At 50.2% G+C, this 16,682-nt stretch overlaps 1 long non-coding RNA gene across 1 annotated transcript; it reads left to right on the plus strand.

Annotated features, from left to right (window-relative positions):
• The first annotated feature begins 702 nt into the window (after nucleotides 1–702).
• Nucleotides 703–6,422, plus strand: LOC138510870 (uncharacterized). Its single transcript, XR_011280438.1, has 3 exons — nucleotides 703–878; nucleotides 4,783–4,933; nucleotides 5,796–6,422. It is a non-coding gene; the product is annotated as an uncharacterized lncRNA (long non-coding RNA).
• The last annotated feature ends 10,260 nt before the right edge of the window (nucleotides 6,423–16,682 follow it).

Below are 16,682 nucleotides of genomic sequence, written 5' to 3' on the forward strand. Positions count from 1 at the left end.
ATGAGAAGGTGGTGGTGTTCTCGGATTCATTGAGTGGGTTGCAGGCGATTGTGGCACGTGATGGTGATAGGAAGGATGTGATTTTGGACATCAGGAGGAAGATTGATCGGTGTGTGCGTGGGGGGATGGATCTGGAGTTGGCGTGGGTCCCCAGTCACAGTGGCATTTTGGGTAATGAATTGGTGGATTTTGCGGTGGGTGAAGGCATGAGGAGAGGAGCGGTTGATGTGAGGATACCTTTGAGTGTGGATGAGGTGAAGGCTGTGGTGGTGAAGCGGGTTATGGATGAGTGGCAGGAGAGGTGGGAGCGTGGGGTGAAGGGCAGGTGGATGTTTGGTGTCCGACAGAAAGTGTCTGTGAAGGTGGATGCAGGGAAACTGGAGTGGAGGAGGGGGGAGGAGGTGATGCTAAACCGGTTGAGGATAGGGCATGTGGGGCTGAATGACAGTCTGTTTCGAGTGGGGAAGCGTGAATCGAGGGATTCTGCGGTGTGTAGGGTGCCTGAGACTGTGGGACATTTTCTGCTTGCGTGTGATAGGCATGTTGAGGAGAGAGACTATCATGTTGAGGAGAGAGAGTTGATGAGGGTTCGGTTGTCTGCTGGGAGTGGCTGAATTGAGTGGGAAGGCTTTGCTGGGATGGGAGGAGTCGGGGTGAGAGGCAGGGAGAGGAGCAGTGTGCTGCTAGATTTTGTGGGGCAGACGGGACGGTTGGAGGAGTTATGAGAATGTGAGGGCTGTGTGTAAGATTGGTGGGGTAGGTGCACATCATCCTTTTGGATGGGGAAGCGCCTGCGTGGGTCCGCCCACGCCTTTCGATAAGAAGCGATGCGAGCGTGGATCATGCCGGGGATCGAACAACAAAGCCAGAATCATTGGGTAAGGAGCTGATGCGCACGTTTTAGGCTTTATTTCAGAGTGAGCCTTTTGCACAGTGAGCATTGTGTCTCTCGGGAGCCACACAGGTTGTGTTGATTTACGAGGCAGACTCTGCCTTTGCAGTACACGCTCCCCATGCCCAACGCCCCCATGCCCCTCCTTGGGACCAGCGACGCCATTTCTTTGTGAGCCTCCAAGCATGGAGCACTGTTGCAGACCCTTGGTGTATATCATATGTTCTCCTGCTAAAGGACGGCACGCTGCGTTTATCTGACGCCGGGAGGGTTTCCTTCCCTGGACAACAGGCACATTTCATTGCTTTGCGAGCCGCCACTGTTCACACGTTGCAGCTCTAACCTGCTTTACACGTGTTACAGATCTATCTGTAGAGCAGGTTAGAGCTTTACAGGAGAACATATAATATACACACGGTGTCTGCAACATTGTGCTTCATTGTTTTTATACCACTTCAACGATCCAGCGCCATATATGCCAGCTATGGCTTTTGGGATTTTCAGTCCAAAACATATTAACGTACCATGCAGCTGCCATTGTACTCGGAGCTGGGATTGGGTGTATGTGTATCTATGGGTGTAGGCAGTGTGGGAAGGAGGGGGTGCAGTGGGTGCGCCTAGACCTACTGCAGTTGATTTGGCACAACTACACTTTATCACAAAACCAGCTGAGTTTTCGGGAGGGGCCAATGTATAGGACATGACACATGGGTGGCACCTCAAAGAAAAGGAGCCTACAGTCGTAAATCCTACTTTGGAAGCTGTGCAGTTACAGCAGCATCTGTGGGGTTCGATGGGGGGCGGGGGCTCATTTAATGAATATTCTGACCCAACTGTGCATTTTGAAAACTCACTGAGGCCACGACTGTTCAAAACGACCACATCCCTTTCAATGTACCCGCATTTGGCTGTCCTCTAAGAAATTCATAAAGATTAAGAAAGTTCGTGCATATGTAGTCCCTTTTTCCCCAGGTCTAACTTGGGAGCCTGCACTTGAATGGGACAATAAGGGAGGGGGGGGGGTGGTTTGGAAAGATATCCACAAGGGTAACCTGAGGCGTTTCACATGAGTACACGTGTGCCATCATCTGGGTGTAGTTGGTCACCGCTGTTTCACTGCATTTGGTGAAAGGCCGTTTTGCCAGGATTTTTTGATGCATTTTTGTTATGGGGTTTGGTGTAGGAGAAAATCAAGTAATTGTGGGAGGTGGGTATTGGGGGTGCGCCCCCATAGATAAATGGGGCAAAACGGCCAGGCGCCGTGGTGGTCCATCTCCCCTTGAATCATCTTTTCCTTCCCTGTTGATGCTCTACATTCATGGCCGCCTCTCCCTTGCCAGATGCCTTAGAAATATCGCCTCCTGCTTTCCTTGCTCGGCTGTGGCAAGACCCACCCTGTGGCATGGAACATGAACATTTGCAACCACTGGAATGTAAACATGTCTGTCTTCAGCACTTAGCAATGGCTGGTTTAATTTAGTCTTTGCAATTTCTTTGGGCGCAAATGGCCTGAACGATGGCACATGAATGCGGTGGCACATTGATGGTGCCATTTCACGCCCAGGTCCATTCCACTGAATGCCCAGCACCTCTGAAAAGCTGGTGGAGATGATTGCTAACACTATGCCCCATGGCCCCCACTCCCCAACCAAACAATAAGCCTCGTTGGCCCGCAACCAAACACTATGCCGCATGACACCCACCCCTCAAGCAAACACAATGCCCCAAGGGCCCCACCCCCCAACCAAACTATGCCCCATGCCACCAAGCATACATACTCAACAGACCCAAACCCCCCATCCCCAACTCAGCACACAAACCCACAAGCATACACCAATACACTATGCACCCATACAGACCCGAACCCCCAACCCCCAACTCAACACACAAACCCACAAGCATACACCAATACACTATGCACCCATACAGACCCGAACCCCTCGCCCCCAACTCAACACACAAACCCACAAGCATACACCAATACTCTATGCAGCCATACAGACCCGAACCCCCCGCCCCCCAACTCAGCACACAAACCCACAAGCATACACCAATACACTATGCACCCACACAGACCCGAACCCCACCCCCCAACTCAACACACAAACCCACAAGCATACACCAATACTCTATGCACCCATACAGACCCGAACCCAACGCCCCCCAACTCAGCACACAAACCCACAAGCATACACCAATACACTATGCACCCATACAGACCCGAACCCCACCCCCCAACTCAGCACACAAACCCACAAGCATACACCAATACACTATGCACCCATACAGACCCGAACCCCTCGGCCCCAACTCAGCACACAAACCCACAAGCATACACCAATACACTATGCACCCATACAGACCCGAACCCCCCGCCCACAACTCAGCACACAAACCCACAAGCATACACCAATACACTATGCACCCATACAGACCCGAACCCCTCGGCCCCAACTCAGCACACAAACCCACAAGCATACACCAATACACTATGCACCCATACAGACCCGAACCCCCACCCCCCAACTCAACACACAAACCCACAAGCATACACCAATACTCTATGCACCCATACAGACCCGAACCCAACGCCCCCCAACTCAGCACACAAACCCACAAGCATACACCAATACACTATGCACCCATACAGACCCGAACCCCACCCCCCAACTCAACACACAAACCCACAAGCATACACCAATACACTATGCACCCATACAGACCCGAACCCCCCACCCCCAACTCAGCACACAAACCCACAAGCATACACCAATACACTATGCACCCATACAGACCCGAACCCCCCCACCCCCAACTCAGCACACAAACCCACATGCATACACCAATACACTATGCACCCATACAGACACAAACTCCCACCCCCAATTCGGCATACAAACTCACAAGCATACACCATGCACCCATACAGACCCCCACCCCCAACTCACCATACAACCTCGCAAGCAGAACACACACATACAAACACACACACACGCTGGCGAGGTCCGGTACTACGGCTGGTGTGGGCGGAGCAAGGCTGAAATGCCTTCCGGCATCAAGCCTTACTGGCCACGCCAGCCGTAGTGCTGGCACTCCATTGGTGCAGCGCACACGCACTACGTGGCTCATAGGAGGTGCATGGTTCGTGTACACTGAACCAATAAAGGCCAGTGTTTTGTCCGGCTCGGAAGACAACAAAGACTTTCTTAATGGAGGGCGGCCGATGCTGCTTGCGGGCTGCCCTCCATTAGGAAAGTCTTTGTTGCTGGCGGGCCGGACAAAACGGCGTGGCGGGCCGCAACTGGCCCGCGGGCCGTATGTTGTGCACCCATGCTTTAGGGTATATTCTACTTTTTTCATCTTAACACTTCCAGACTTGTTCAGTTGCTTCTTTGAACTGCTTTGTGGCTGAAGGCAGACCTGCTTAACACATTTTTTATCACACCAGTAGTGGGTTTACAACTCCAATTAAGTAATTAACTCTTAGAAGACTAGTTTGAAAATCACAGGCAGGCACTTTAAGGGCAAAGTCTGATAAGGCTTGATTAAAGTGAGCTCAAAGTTCCCATAAGGAGGTATTTTGGGAGGGGCAGCATCTGGGTGTAAATGGCCATAGGGATTAAAATGACCATGGGAAGTCAATATTTCGGCAAATAACCAAATGCCTACTGACTTTGTGTGCCTAGGTGGTCACCATTTCAGAAGTTCAGGTAAGACTGGCACCTGCCCAAGACTCTTCCATGGGTGGGTTCCTAACGAACTTCCTTACTTGCTGGGCTGTGTCTGGGTTCCCATCTGGCTCCCTGCGCTGGTTCTGGGTCTTGGTAATTGTCATTAGAATGCGTACTGTATTAAAATGTGTAATATTAATATTTGTGCTATTATTTCAGCATACTGGGACACAGTGGATTCCTGTCAGCAGGTAGCAGTTGAACACTGCTTGGAACTGGCCCTTCAGTGGATATAGAGGAGGCGGACGGGAGCCACAGATAAAGTTTTCCCGATGCAAATCCCAACCCTGGTCCATCAACTGCATCAGAGGTAAGTGCCATTAGAGTTAAACAAAAGTTGGTTTGTGCCCTTATGAAATAAATAAATGCTTTTTCTCTATCCAAATACTATCGGTTGTAGGCTTCTGTGTGTCTCCACCCCAATCTCAAACCCTCCTCCCCAACATTCCTATGAAGCCATAGGGCTTCTAGACGACTGTCAGAGGGTGGGAAAAGGTAGCTCAAATACTGTGGCTCATGTATTCACCGGTTATTGTCCATCACTCATTATATGCCCACATGCATACATATTGCTTTGTCCGTTACTTATGACCCGTTAAGCTTCTAATGTCATGTAGTGGTGTCCTAAGTTTTTTTTAAAGATTGTTACAAAAGCACACACATAGTTAAATTCCCATAGGTATACGTTATCGGCATCAGTTGGCCCGGGAGGCAAATTTAGCTCCAGGTAGGCATGGTGTAAAGCTAATGAGGCTCTTCAAGGCTACAAGCAGGGCTAAATAGCTCCCAGCTCCCCTCAATTTCAAACCCTGTGTGATTTGTTTTGCTTGTATGGCTCCTTCACCAATGCACTGTCCATGGGGAAGCATGGGGGAAACATGAGATTGGTAATTTCTTCACAATGTACCAATTATGCAAAGAAATGGGAAACAAGATAAACGGAGAGCCACTTCTGGGGAAGTGACACTAATATATATTACATTCTAAGGAATTGCCATGGTTTCATCCAGATTGATAGCTTTGAGAAATGTAGTAATTGGAATTAGGAAAGCACATTAGAGGGTGTACAGTGAAAATTGGCTATGCTTTATTTCGAACAGCCATGTGTCAACCAAAAAGTACTTAGCTTGCTCTTTTCAAACTTTTTACACATTTTCTTTTTTGCATTTCAGAATGTATCCATGTTAAAGCCAGGGAAATGGGCTTTCGAGTACTCTCTGCATCCGAGTGCAGAAAAGCCCTCCAAAACAAAATTGGGAACTACCGAATGAAGAAGGAGCTAAACCTTGTCTTTTCTACACAAGTGTAGTTCCGCACTCCCTTGCTCTTTGGCCTCGGCCTGGATACTTGTATGATTCCCTGGACTGGTTCTGTGGAGTGGGTCTGTGTCCCCTCTCACCCTTGCTCCCTGGGCTGCACCCCACCGGACTCGCTTGCTCCGTGGGCTGGGCCTGAATACTCGTGTGACTCCCTGGACTGGTTCTGGGTCCGCTCTCACCCTTGCTCCCTGGGCTGTGCCTGGATACTCGTGTGACTCCCTGCCCTGGTTCTGGGTCCCCTCTCACCCTTGCTGCCTGGGCTGGACCCCACCAGACCTGCTTGCTCCCTGGGCTGAGCCTGTATACTTGTGTGACCCCCCTAGACTGGTTCTGTGTCCCCTCTCACCCTTACTCCCTGGGCTGTACCCCACCGGACTGGTTCTGGGTCCCCTCTCACCCTTTATTTTTAAATTGTAAAGCACCCGTGTTTGGGATTGCTACAGTCGTGTTTTTGTGCTATGTACACAGTGTCCAATTGAACCTCTTGCTCTTTTTAATAAATATAGTGGGGAAAAAAAAGTCGCTTCTTTTTAAATATAGTTAATATGCCATTACATGGTCTTGACTTTCATGGCCATTTTACCTAAATGACTGTGACCTAATAAGTCCTCACTATTGTTCTAAAAGCAATTCAAAATGCAAGTTTCTGAAATGGGCAGCAATTAAGCCACAGTGACGCTTTTAAAGCCCAATTCAACAAGGTGCACCAAATGTGTTTTTAAGCATTTCTTTTCAGGATTGTAGTAAACATAATTTTTGTTAAACTCCTACATTTATTTCCAGCTCATAAACCGAAACAATGCATGTATGGTTAAAGGATATTTTGGGGATTGCTTTTGTTTTTTTGATTTGTAAAGTATTATTTGGTGACTACATTAAATGCTTTTGGATTTCAAAAGGTTTATTTTGGGATTGCATTGCATTGCTTTTGGATTTCTATGAGGAAGGATTTCTAAATAACATATTTCGGGTGCATTAAGCCAAAAGGAAGCCAGATGTAATCCGTTGCTTGTGGATTTATTTATGGATGGCATTGCTTTAGGATTTTTATAGGATTGTTGGGGATGGCATTGCTTTTGGATTTTTATAGGATTGTTGGGGATGGCATTGCTTTAGGATTTTTATAGGATTGTTGGGGATGGCATTGCTTTTGGATTTTTATAGGATTGTTTGGGGATGGCATTGTTTTGGGATTTTTGCTGGATTGTTTGAGGATTGGATTGCTTTTGGATTTTTATAGGATTGTTTGGGGATTGGATTTTTAGTGGATTGCTTGTGGATTGTTTGAGGATTGGATTTTTAGTGGATTGTTTTGGGATTGGATTGCTTTTGGATTTTTAGTGGATTGTTTGGGGATTGGATTGTTTTGGGATTTTTAGTGGATTGTTTGGGGATTGGATTTCTTTTGGATTTTTAATGGATTGTTTGGGGATTGGTTTGCTTGGATTGTTTTGGGATTGCATTCCACTGAGGATTGCTAATTAACATATTTCAGGGTGCATTAAGCCAAAAGGAAGCCACAAGCAATCCACTGAGTACAATGGGAGTTTGTGGAGTTAGAGGATTTAAAGAGGATTTAAATGTTTGGGAAAATCCAGTAGCAATCCACTTTCAATCCAGATTGTTTTGGTAGGGTAAATCCCACTTTGGGACCCTGTGTGTGCGCACCCTACTCAGGTTCCAGCATCCACCTATCCAGCACAACCCTGATGCGCACTAAAGTCACCTCTCAGCAGAACGAAGTAAATCTAATAACAGGTGCACTCCGAGCATCCCTCGAAAGACCTCTCAGCAGGGATCCGTGGAATCCAGAGCTCAAGTGCTCCCCATGCACAATGCAACGTCATTCCTGCTGGCTCTGGGGCAGCGACTAGAGCTCTGTGTGTGCTCCTAACGAATGTACAACAGGGCGCTCGGGCAACAACAGTAGATCTAGAGAGACTACCGGCGAGGGAGGAAAAGCCGCATTTCAGCAGGAGGGGATGGCAGTGGAAACAGTACAAGAGTGGAGGGGACTGCAGTACGCAGCAAGCAGCGGCAGGGAGAAAAGAACAAAGTGAGGCTGCAGGACAGAACAAGAAAAGTGAAAGGCATGAACAACAGGCCTCCAGCTGCAATTCGAAAGGAGCTGGGTACAGCAACTTGAAGACCAACCGATGCACGGAGGACAGGACACAGTGAAGGGGTCATTCAGCAAGACCCCGCATTACGCCACCAGGAGGCAGCTTCCCCACAGGGTATGTCGCCAGCAGCCAGCACCACCACGGATGACAGGAAGAAAAAAAAAAGGCACCAGGGAGAAAGCGATAGTGATGTTGTCTAAGGCTAATAATAATAAAGTGAAGCAAACATCCCTGGACACGTTCACCAGACCCACTCAGGAGATGGAAGGTGCGAAGTCGCAACTGCAAGAACCAAACAAAGGAGATACGCAAGGACATATGGACAAACAAATATTGGTGGCTATAGCGAAACTGAAAGCGTCCCTACAAGGCAAAATAGACGCAATGCAGATCGACATGAATCTCTTGAGGCAAGACGTCAGTGCGTTGTTGGAGAGCACTGCGACGCTAGAAAAAGGGGTGAAAGCCAACACCAGTAGTTGCAAGGACAACACCTCGGACGTCTCCATCTTGAAACAGCAAGTACAGAACCTGGAAAACAGGGCGGAGGAAGCAGAAGACCATGCCAGGTGCAACAATGTGTGGGTCATCGGGCTCCTGGAGGGCGAGGAAGGACAGACCCCGACCAACTACATAGAATACATGTGCCTGCAGGAGGTAGGAGTGGGAACGCTCACACAGGGATTCACTGTGCAAAGGGGGCATGGAGCACTGGTGTGGAGACCACAACCAGGAGCCCCGCCGAGGCCGATAATAGCCACAATATTGAATTACAAGGACAGGGAGAAAATATTGGAACATTTTCGGAAAGGCAGCACCATCAACAGAGCATCAGCATCCATCACAGCATACCTGGACTTACACCTTCCTAGTCCAAAAGCAACGGATGAATTACGGGGCGGTGAAGAGAAGACTGCGTGCGGCCCATCTCAAGGTTCTGCAACTGTATCCAGCAAAGATGAAGGTGCTGTACAAAGACTGCGCCCTGTTTTTTGGAATCCCGGAACAGTTATGATATGATATGATATGATATAGCATTTATAACGTGCCTATACACAAGTGTTTCAAGGCGCGACGAGGCAAGGGGTGGGCAAAGGGAGGACAGACCACGATCCTACTAGGCCAGGTGTCATTCAGATCGTGCAAGTGCATGGGTAGGGGGGGAAAGGAAAAGTGCGCAGGGGGAGGGGAGAGGGGAAAGTGCAGTACATGGGAAGTGGAATAATAAGACACATAAAACAGCCAACTAGTGGCCAGTGCAAGGAAGTGCAGACGTAAGCGCTGGTAGGGGGACTGAAGGGATATAGAAAAACAGTCCCCAAGTGCAGGGGTTGCCAGGGATGCAGTGCAGGTGGGTAATTGACGTGGCCTGGGCCAGAGATCAGAAGGGTGGCCAGGTAACCAGTACAATTTCAGTCAGGAATTCAGCAAGGGAGGGGAGGAGAGAAAGCAGAAGCAAAGAGGAAGGTTTTGAGGTGTTTCCGGAACCGGAGATGGTTCTCCTCGAGTTTCAGGGAGGCAGGAAGGCTGTTCCAGAGAGAGGCCCCTGCTGAAGAGAGTGATCTGCCACCAACTCATTGCTTGGAGAAGTGGCTGACCATAAGGGAGTTGGAGGCAGATGAGCGAAGAGCTCGAGAGGGAAGATATTTAGGAAGAGAGAGTTGAAGGTAGTGCAGCCCCAGACCTCAGAAGGCCTTGTGTACATTTCAGAGGGTTTTGAACTTAATCCTCACAGCCACTGGGAGCCAGTGCAGAGATTTCAGTCCTGGAGAGATACGATCCCTGTGCTTGAGGCCAAGGATAAGTCTTGCAGTCCTGTTCTGGATAAGTTGCAGAGGCCGGAGAGTGGAGGCAGGCAGATTTAGATAGAGGCTGTTACAGTAGTCCAACTTGGAGAGGACCCGGGGTCTGGAGACGGTGAGCTTCTGGGGGAAGGAGAGGAAAGGAAGAATACCTCTAAGGAGGTGCAGCTGGTAGTGTGACTTCTTAGAGACGTCAGAGATGTGAGGGGAGAAGGAGAGTGCAGAGTCGAAGATGACCCTGAGGTTTTTAGCCTTGCAGGTGGGAGTGGGCGGAGGGCCAAGAGAGGCCGGCCAGAGAGCTGCAGGGAAGGAGGGAGTGGGTGTGCCGATGAGTAGAATCTCAGTCTTACTGGCATTAAGGCAGAGGTCTTTGGCGGCACACCATTCCTGGATGGCAGACAGACAGTCAGAGATCAGGGAAGGAGAGGAGGAGGCCGAGGGTAGCCTGAAAATGAGCTGGGTATCATCCACATAGCACTGAAAGTTGGGACAGAGAGCGGCAATGCGGTGGGCAAGGAGTGCCAGGTATTGGTTGAACAGCCAGAGAGAGAGGTTAGACCCCTGGGGGACACCACAGGTAGAGGAAAAGTTGTCAGAGAGGAAGGACCCAAGTTGGACCTGTGAGGGTCGGTTGGAGAGGAAAGAAGTCAGCCACGCCAGAGCCTGACCAGTGATACCCAGATTATAACGGAGACAGTTGAGCTGGATGGCATGGTTGATTGTGTCAAAGGCAGAAGAGAGATCAAGCAAGATAAGAACGCAAGGGGTGTTAGAGTCGAGGTTGGTGAGAAGGTCTTCACGGATGTTCATGAGAGCAGTTTCCGTGCTTCTGGCAGCTCTGAAGCCAAACTGATGGTCATGAAGACAACCAACAGATTCAGTGTGGAGATTGAGCTGGGAGATGGCCAGTTTCTCCAGGAGCTTTCCCAGGAAGGGAGTGATGGAGATTGGGCGATAGTAGGCTGGGCAGGTGGGATCAGCGGAGGGTTTCTTAAGAAGAGGGTGCACAAGGGAGTGCTTCAGGGGGGAAGGGAAGACTCCAGTGGCAAAGGAGTGATTGCAGAAATCGCCAGGGCATGAGCCAGGGAGTCGATGTGATCCTTGATAGTTTTGGAGGAACAGGGGTGAACCTGTTTCGACAAGACTGTCATAGATCGGACTTGGCTAGAAATCTCATCAGGAGAGAAAAGGGGAAAAGCCGAGAAGGAGGGAGGAGGGGTGGCTGCAGAAAGGCCAGAGGAAGAGCAGGGAATAGCGGGGGGTCAGAGAGGAGGAGAGTGAGGACATGATGTTCTGAGTTTTTTAAATGAAGTGAAAAGCCAGTGCCGTGCAGAGGGCCTGGGAAGGGACAGGAGAGGTAGAGACTGTGGCAGGATTGGCCAGTTCCTAGCAGATTTTAAAGAGTTCAGCCAAGTTGTTAGATGCTGCAGAGACACGGGCTTGGATATGAGCTCTCTTCTTGGTGAGGACGGAGAGCCGGTATTGCCTTTGCAGCAGGCGACAGGCCAGTTTGTCAGAGGATGAACTTGAAGCACGCCATTTCCGCTCGGCAACCCTACACTTGCGCTTTAGGGTGACGAGGTCTGAGTCATACCAGGAGTTACACTTGGCTTTGGGCTTCAGGCGGATTCTCATGACAGGGGCAAGGATATCGAGAGTATCAGATATAGAAGAGTGGAGCATAGAGAGGGCTGTGTTAGGGTGAGAGTCAGCCGGTGGGGAGGAGGGGTGAGAAGGTGGCGGCGAACGCCTCAGCTGACACGCGCTTCATGGGTCGGGTGACCGAGAAGGTTGATGTCAGTGATGGAGGTGGCTTGGCCTGTGGGGTAGGGAGGGTGAGGTGGGAGGATAGGAGAAAGTGATCACTCCACGAGAGAGGAGTGGAGAGAGGGACAGAGAGGGGAAGGTCTGAAGAGATCAGAACATCGAGAGTGTGCCCTGCAGAATGAGTCGGGCCAGAGGGTAGAATGGTGAGTGAGAGAGAGTTGCAGAGGTCACGAAAGAGTTCAGAGGGGGGACAGTAGGCATCCAGGTGGATGTTGAAGTCTCCAAGCAGGAGGAGTTGAGTGGTTCAGGCCAAGAGTGAGGAGGAGAGGTCCGCCCACTCGGAGAGGAAGGAGGAAATCTGACCAGGTGGCCGATAGATAGTAGCCACAGTAAGGGAATGGCTAGGCGAGAGAGAGAGCCTGCAGACGAGGCATTCAAAAGAGTAGGCCTGCGTAGGAATGACAGAAGCAGGAATCCACTCAGGGAAGATAAGGGCTACGCCACCACCAGAGCGGTTGGACCTGGGCTCAGAGAGGATCTTGTAGCCATCAGGTAGGAGTGTGTCAAAGCTGGTGACAGAGCTGGCCGTAAACATTGTCTCAGTGAGACCGAGGACATCGAAGTCAAGTTCTTCAAGAAGGCAGCAGATATCAGAGGAGTGTTTGACAGCGGAGCGGGAGTTAAGAGTGGCAATGTGGAGAAGGTTGCCCTCCTTGAAGGACTTCCGGGGAGGGGTACAGATCAGAGGTACGCCCTGTGGAAGTGTAGAGAGCACCCGAGAGGGGGCAGAGAGGGAGGGGGAAGGCAAGGTAGCCAAGGAAAGGGCGGAGGGGACAACAGGAGAAGAAAGGAAGTTGATGAGGTGCAGAAAGCGTCTATCAAAGAGATGAAGATTGGCCTGAGGGCCTTGGACCAAGACGGTCCCATTAGAGTAGAGATTAATGATGACCTTAGAGGATAGGAAGGAGGCCAGGAGTGCGTCCCAACGGGTACCACCATTAATGGGAGAAGGGGAGATAGGAGAGAGAACAGAGACCATATGAGGGTTCCATAGATCTGGTGAAGGAACGACAAAGAGGATGTCGGTGAGAGTTTCCTTGGTGGAGGCACTGATGTAGGTGTCGGCGATAGGGAGGCCTGGGTTGGAGACCAGGATGTCCTTTTTAAACTTTTTCCTACCAGACTTAGTGAGGAGAGCAGGATACTCAATAGAGAAACAGTTTGAAAAGATAGGGGAGACAGAGAGCACTATAGAGTAGGTGGGAGAGGAGGGGGGTGTCGGGGTGATTTTCCGGGGGCCGGCAAGGCCGTCCGTGGACCTCCAAGGCTGGGGAGGTCACAACTCCTCCCGCCTCCCAAAAGGAGTATGAGAAACACCCAAGAGCAAGGTATTAACTGCTGTTTATTGGAGTAACAGCAGGGATACGCTCAGACCGTATGCATCCGGAGAGGCTCTCGTCGTTAGTGGGGCTCGCAGGCCCTTTTTACAGCAGTATGACGCGCTACTTGCGTCACCTAGGAAAATCATCACAGAACCTATCGCCACTTCGGGTTGGTTCCCCGAGTGGTAGGGTCAGTACAGTTACCCTATGGGAGGAAATGTTAGTGGATAAGGATGGGTCAGGTGGTACACTTGGGCTGACCCTAACAGTTGCTACATCAGAATTGTTACAAGGGGACCCTTGGTGGTTGGCTAAGAGTGATGGCATCACTGATGAGCCCCTTGTGTTCTGATTGGATCTCCCGCGAGCCTCCAAGCCTGGGACCATCGCCGTTCCCAGCTCGCGGTGTACCTGACATTGGCAACAGTGTGCAACTATGTGTTTGTGGTGGACAATGGACAGGTCTGCTTACGGGCTGGTGTGCATGTCTTTCCCATCGCTGTAGGTATCCAACGTGTCACTTCGTTGTTGCAGATTGTGTCCCAGAAGTGGGACCCTGGCGATTCTCTGTCTTGTGAGCTTGGCACCTTGTCAGTTCGTCTTGGTCATGTGTGGGGAGACCGTAGCTGGAGTAGAATTATGAGCATTCGATTTTGTATTCTGCCTCTGAAGGCTTGGCACCAGCAGGTATAACCTTGGCACTGGGCGGGCGGCATGCGTGTGGCAACATCGTGGCCTTGGCTGTGGGCTCTCGTTGGGGGCTCGTTCTGTATGGTCAGCACTTGCATTTTCGTTCTGGGAGGATTTTCGTTTCGTGAGGCTCCTGCCTGGGGACTCTTGCTTGCGGCCTACTTGGGCCTAATTCGTGGGTGGCGGTACATAATCCATACTATGGAGGTCGCGGGGTGCCAGAGTCTTATACGCACCATTAGGTATATATGGTGACGTCTTCATAGGGATAGGTAGCGAGAAAGCATCAACAAGCATATACACGAGCTCTTCAGGCGTCTTGCGTTTCTGCGGTGCTGTAGAAGGCCTATGTGAAAAATAACAACGATGCATGTCCGGGGGTATGTCAGTCTGCTACATCATAGCACTGAATATATTCTTTGTGTGGGTTGGTGTGTGAGGGACCAGTGTGCATGGTGGCACGTGTGTTCTTGTCGGTTAGCTATGTCATCATGGCATCTCTAACAATGGTGATTTTCGTGGTTGGTGTCTAATCGAGCTGGTACATGGTGCATGCGTCGGCTTGACTAGGGCGTGCTAGTGGGCATGCTCCTCGTATGTGTATGCCTTTGAAGCAGGTTACTTTGTCATCTGGTAAGGAAGGGAATTGTTCAAACTCCTCTTGTGGGGGTGCTTGGGCCGTGATCCCCTAGGCCATGGTCTGGATGAGACTGGGGGGAGGGTGTTATCCCATTCTCCCACTTCAGTCCCCCCTCTGGTCGACTTGTCGACCACAAAATTATCCATTTTCTTGTCTCCGCGTACCCTCCATATTTTTGTTATTCCAGCCAGGTGTCCAAAGTGGTGGACATGATCTTCAAATGACCAATACATATAGACTCCGCCACCACCGGGTTTGCAGTATACACCCTCTAACATAGCTCTTCGAGTTCCTTGGGTTCTCTACCTTCACAGATGGTGGGTCCAAGTGGTTTTCTAGTATTTGCTTGCGCAACCTTTCTCGTTCTTTTATAATAATGTCTGTGTGTTTGTCATCATCAGCTGGTAGTAGGGTGTGCATGCCAATCATTTCCATCATTTCGTCCATCGTCCGTGCTGTTCTTGCTTTCCATAACCTCATTCCAAGCAATTCAGCCATTCCCACTATTTGTAACACTCACCTGAATCCCACGGAGGCGCTGGCCTGGTTCGCGCTGCTGTGACCTCTTCTAAGGTGATGCGCAGGGTTCGGAAGACGGACTGAACCGGGCCCCCAAATCTGGCTTGTCTGGCTCATAGAAGTATCCTTCTGTAGGCGAAAATAGGGGATTAACTGTCTGCGGGGTAATGCAATCAGCCTCCCACTTTCCCCTCTCACCCTCCTCGAAACCCTTCTGTGATTCCTCGTAGCTTCTCACCTTAGGGTCTGGAAGGACGAGCTCTCCATCCTGCTTCTGATGCAGGGGCGCGTTGGTATCCAGTTACTTCACTGGATTTTCGGATTGGTGAGAACCAAACTTGCTTGGCTTCCAGGTAAGTGTTTTGATAAGAGGTTCCCCTTGAGTCCATGCATTAATGTACTAATGCTAGTGTCTTTTTCCCCATAGGGGCTGGGGTACGGAATGCCGGGGAACAGGCACCGACCCTAGATGAGAGGTGAAATCCTTTCATTCGCTCATTAACGCTGATGTCTCTTTTTCCCCTTAGGGGCCGGGGTCCGGAAATGCCAGGATGCGGCGCGGACCCGAAATGAAGAGGGAATGAATCAACAGGTAAGTCTTAACATGGAGATTTAGCTTTCCTTATTCCCTTCTCTCTCTCACCTTTTGTTCTGGTCTTTTTCTCCTTAGGCGCTGGGGCGTGACTGCGAATCCGGATGATCGCTGCTGAGCATGGAGGCGCCCTGTAAAGGTGAGTGGAATGCAGCGGTGCAGCGATCGACGCGATGAGCTTTTAAATATAAGTCTTCCTTTTCAGGATTGTCGGCGAGATGTCTCCGGGATGCGGCTTTAGCAGGTAAGGACTCTTCCTTCTTCTGTTCTCCTCTTCTCTTCCTTTGCAGGTGATCCAGGATGCTGGCAGGCGTGGCAGAAGTCAGGATGCAGGAGCAGACACGGTGAGCGTCCAGCTGCTAGATGCAGAACAACGCGAAGCACGTGTGGCTGTTCGGGTGGGGTTTAAATAGCCTTGGAAGAAGTTCCAGGTATGTATCCTTCCCCGACCACGCCCAGATGGTAAATTAGTCCCACAGGTAAAGTAGTTCCTTTCAGGCCTCAAGGAGGCCGGGACCCTGCAGCATGGTCTGCATCAGGTAAGTGCACCCAAGCACTTCCATAAAGAGCCTAGCGTCTATGGCGCCAGGACTGATGTCTTTTATGAGCCTGGCGTCATAGGCGCCAGGACACTAACCAAAGGGCCCCTATATGGGGTTGCTGGGTCCTTCCTTGGGGACTGGATGTCCGCTTTCGGGGACGCAGGGCTTGAATTGGCTCCCCGGGAGCGGGCATCATGACACTATTATACATCCTACTATTATTTTCAATCCATCTGACAGCCATGAAGGCATCCATGACCATAAAAATGAAAACCAGCTGCCATCTTTCTTTACTCCTTTGGCTTCTTCTACCATTTTTGAGTGCATCATGGCGAGTTGGGATACTTCCTCAGTAAGTGTTCCATTGTCTGTGTCGTTAGCGGGGAGGAATGTGCAACATGATTTTCCAATTTTTACACACACTCCTCCTTCCATTGCCGTGAGGAGGTCAAGCACATATCTATTCTGGAGTGCTACCATTCGCACTGCCCTCAATTCTTCTTTTATTGCATTAAATCCATTGACCGTTGAATTTATTGTCATCATTGGCTCCCATCGGGTTATTTGAATTTGCATATGCCTGCAGTCCTGGATGTATTGTTGATGAGAAGAACATTGCTGTTCTGCTGAACAGTCTGTGGCCTGGAGGAATGTCACTGAGAGCTGTTTCCGATCTTCCCCAC

This window comes from Ambystoma mexicanum, chromosome 6p (genome assembly GCF_040938575.1).
Source record: "Ambystoma mexicanum isolate Mex_15411 chromosome 6p, UKY_AmexF1_1, whole genome shotgun sequence".
NCBI classification, from domain to species: domain Eukaryota; kingdom Metazoa; phylum Chordata; class Amphibia; order Caudata; family Ambystomatidae; genus Ambystoma; species Ambystoma mexicanum.